At 34.8% G+C, this 4,522-nt stretch overlaps 1 non-coding gene across 1 annotated transcript; it reads right to left on the reverse strand.

Moving 5' to 3' along the window:
* Positions 1-3,379: 3,379 nt before the first annotated feature.
* Positions 3,380-3,486, reverse strand: LOC116132403. Its single transcript, XR_004128401.1, has one exon. It is a non-coding gene; the product is annotated as a small nucleolar RNA R71 (small nucleolar RNA).
* Positions 3,487-4,522: the final 1,036 nt, after the last annotated feature.

Consider the following 4,522-nt stretch of genomic DNA (forward strand, 5'->3'; position numbering starts at 1 on the left):
AAAATAGATTGGCTCTAGGGCACCTACTCTGACATAAGCTTTTGACTTCTTCTCAAAGAAGGCCTTGTAATGTTTCCTCTAAGGACTAGGCTTGCTATAGTAGAAGAAACAACCTTCCCGTCTAGACTTTAGAGCATCTTGGGTTTTGGGGTTAGGCTTGCGCTTGGCCTTAGCTTTACTCTTGCCTTTACCTTTGCCTTTACTAGTGGCAGTAGCAACTAACATCCCTGGTTTGGACTTCTTAATGTCCTACTCTACAATCCTTAAAATGGTTAAAAGCTCATGGAGCGTTTTCTTATTCGTGCTCATGTTATCTATGAAGTGGGAATAAGAACCAGGTAAGGGTTGTAAAACTAAGTTGATTACTACGTCACTGTCCAAACCAAAACCCAAAATCTCAAGCCTCTTGATGTACTTTATCATCTTGAGTACATGAGGGTCAACTTTGGTACCTTTATTCACTTTGCACTTGAATAGTTGTTCAGCACCTCATATCTTTCATTGTGTTGAAGGTATAAGATCATGATAGAATAATCCATGTTTTCGTATTGCTTTTGCAGTTCAGGTGTCATTGATGCTAACCTGATATACTTAATAAGTTATATGTTAGCATCATCCAAATGCTTTTGATAAACATCTCGCTGTTCTCGGATGATGTCATCATCAAGTTTTTGAGACAGAACCTAGTTTATGGTATATAATTTATTTTCAGACTTAAGTACAATATGAAGATTTCTATACTAGACTATAAAATTACTACCATCTAGCCTATTCTTTTTTTTTTTTTTATTATCAACCATAGTGAAAGGGTAGTATTGCTCATTTTAAATGTGATTCTACAAGTGCAAATTAAACAAAATTAATATCATGTTTATTTTAATTTATTTAATTAGGTCTTTAATTAAACAAATAGTCCCACTATTTTTCTTCAAATTAATAGCCCTCGTTATTAATTTGGGGAAGCCTGTTGGCTTTCCTAGTGGACTGAGATCCCATCTAGCTCATTTCAAACCTTCACTTTGATGAACAAGCCAAAATGGTAAGTCATCAGACTTAAAGTACACTACTCGATAGCACCCACCAATGACCTCAAGTGTAAATTAAGCCAACAAACCAATTACACAATTTAATGGCTTCAACCATTGTTGCAAATGTAATTCTTGTATTAGTATAGTGGACATTACATGTCGCCACCTACACAAAACAAGTGTACATCTCTACTATGCCTCTAATATGTTTATCAACTTTCGCTTTGGCAAAGAAGTAAAACATATAAGTTAAGTTAGACCTATCATTATTAAGGAAAACTCCAATGGAATTTAACCTCTCACTAGTAGAAGTATACCCTTCGCTTTGGTGAACAAGTGATAATCCTAGGATTATACTATTTTATCTATGCTTTTTGGCAAGATTTTGGATACTTCTACTTAAGTTTGTGCCTGAATTGCAACTTAATTTCATATATTTTACGTTTCATGCCAAAACATGTAGTTAGAGCAAAACTGAGTGGAATTGAGTTTCTAGACCCAGAATCAAGTGAATTTCAGGATTCGGGAAGATTTTGATTTGAATTGGAAGCAATATGAAGCTTGTTCCTATTGGGGATCACTAAGATTGAAGATTCAAGCAAAAAAGCAAGCGGAGGGCAGTTTCATAATTTCAGAAGAGCTCAGAAAAGTTTGCCGCAGTGAAGTATATTCTTCACTACGGCGAGAAAGTCTCGGGTTAGATAGTTCAATAAAATCCAACTTGATGTCGCGGTGAAGTTTATTCTTCGCCGCGGCGAAAACTGCAATTTTTTAGTTGTTAAAACTATACGTTTTAATTGTATTGGATGAGTGGTTTTAGGGTCGACTATTTAAGAGCGACTTGTTCATTTTAAAAGGGGGTTCGACACTGTTTTGGAGGAAATGAGAGAAATTGAAGATTGGAAGCCTTTGGGTTCATCAAATAGGGAAGATTTTATTCTTTTTCTGTTTTTCCAGCATGCTGAACTCTGTTTTTACAGTTTTTCTTAGGATTTTCTTTATTTTTAGTATGAACTAACTCACTTTTCGGTTAGGGTTTTGATGTAATTGGGATTTTAATGTCTAATCTATAAATTGATGTTGCTTTCACATTCTATTGCTCGGATTATGTATTTATTCTTGTTTTAATTGCAATTAATTGTTGAGCATGATGAGACCGAGAAATGATTCATGTATTAGCTTCTTAGAGTAAATACCATTGATTAATTGAACTCTAGAGATAGGTTTGAGATCCATGAAATCAATTTAGGATTCCACTTAGCTTAATGCACTTGTAACTAATAACATTCAAATTGTAGGGTGCGAAAGCTTAGTAGGGATAAGTAGCAGAATATAGCCTAAGAAGGTATATTCTGCAGATTAGGGTGTCTGATTTATAATCTTTGCATGTGAACTTAGAAGCAACATAAATTGTGGACTTAACCAGAAAATCCTAGTGAAGTCAAAACCCTAACCGCTTTGTCTTGAATTGATATTGACTTCATTAGTTGGATTTTAAATTACGTTGTTGATGTTGTTTTAACTTCAACTTAATTGTCTCCGGCAAATCCAACCATTTTTCGTTTACTCCAACTTGATACAAATTAGGAAAATTAGTACTTGACACGCAATCCTCGTGGGAACGATACTTTACTCATCATTCTATTACTTGTTGTGACTAGAGCACTTGCTACACATTGCATGTTGTAAAAACACGCATCAAGTTTTTGGCGCTGTTGCTGGGGATTGATTTTGTGTTAATATTGAATTTTTCTGGTTTTAGCTAGATTGGAGTTTAATTTTAGTTTTAATTGTCTTCTAGTTTAATTTTGCTGTTTATTTTCTGTTCGCTTGTGATCTCACGCTCTCTTTCTGTCTGTGTAGTTTATGCGAAGAGCTAGATGTCATCCAGTGGTTCCTATTGATCTAGAGATTGAAAGAACTGCAAGAAGACTTAACAGAGAGAGAAGAGAACGAGAGGTGATAGTCATTGAGATGGTTGAAAACAGAACATTGAGGAAATTCTCAGTGCCCTCGGTTGATGGTAGTGGTCCAAGTATAACTAGGCCACCGGTGCAAGCCAACAAGTTTGAAATAAAGCCGGCAATCATCCAAATGATCCAACAGTCGGTACAATTTGGGGGAGATCTAAAGGAAGACCCAAATTCACACATTGCAAACTTCTTAGAGATTTGTGACATATTCAAGGCAAATGGAGTGTCAGATGATGCCATCAGGTTAAGACTGTTTCTATTCTCATTAAAGATAAAGCAAAGGGATGGTTAATGGCATTACTAGCAGGAACAATCACCACCTGGAATGAATTGGCACGAAGGTTCCTGACAAAATATTTCCCACTAGCGAAATCTGCGAGGATGAGAAATGACATCACATCATTTCTGCAAGAAGAGAATGAGTCACTTTATGAAGCTTGGGAAGGATATAAGGAACTCCTGAGTAAGTGTCCACACCATGGTTTGCTGGTTTTGTGCAAACAATGGTGGATGTAGCATCTGGAGGAGCATTGCAAAACAAGACACCTGAAAAAGCTTATGAGTTACTTGAAGTCCTAGCAAATAACAACTTGTTAGGAAACGATCTAGTTACGCAGCGGAAAACAAAAATATTTAACAACATGGATCGTTCCATATAACAAAGACCAGTGTACAAATTTACAGTTTATATACAATATCAGAATCTGCAGAAAATCAGTTTAGAGTTTAAGAAATCATACGCACATTTGGGGGCTCCTCCAACTTTGTCTTTGAACGTATTTTGCTACCGACCCAAGTGTAGGATCGAACCAATATAGTCCACACGAAGATAATCACAAGGAACTAAAGAGGGATTTGCTAGATCTTCTTTAGCCTTAAGAACAAAGAAGAAAATGAAGTGTATTTGATTTAAAACCAAAACCCAAATCTGGCGTGAGAGAGTTTTCAAGGGGCTATAGCTTTTTCTTTTCAATGAAATGAAATAATGAAAAATCATCTCTTATTCTCAATTAAACTTATTCTTTTATAGTGCAAGTTTAATTGCCCTATTCCCCTATGGAATAGGCTTGGGCTCCAACCCAAACACCCCTTGTATCCAAACACTCCCATTTAGATATTTTAATTTTAGTTCATCATTATCTTAATTAAATCAATTAATATATATTAACATTTAATAATAATGATAACTTATTTAAATGTATGCGAACACATATTTAGACGTAATCTCACTTATTTAATTTTTCTAATATATATATATATATATTTAATATATTAAAATTTAACAATAATGATAACTTATTTAAATGTATGCGAACACATATTTAAACGTAATCTCACTTATTTAATTTTTCTAACAAATTAAATAAAAGGCTACGACCTCAGCAAATTTAATTGCACTGTGAAATTAGCAAAATACCTTTTCACCTAAAAAGACGAAAACACCCTTCTAACTTCCTAGCTCTTAAATTATCTTCTATGTGTGTGACCCATAGGCTCCTCATCATACTGGCAGTGTATAGT

Source organism: Pistacia vera, unplaced genomic scaffold, assembly GCF_008641045.1.
Source record: "Pistacia vera cultivar Batoury unplaced genomic scaffold, PisVer_v2 Contig250, whole genome shotgun sequence".
NCBI lineage: Eukaryota > Viridiplantae > Streptophyta > Magnoliopsida > Sapindales > Anacardiaceae > Pistacia > Pistacia vera.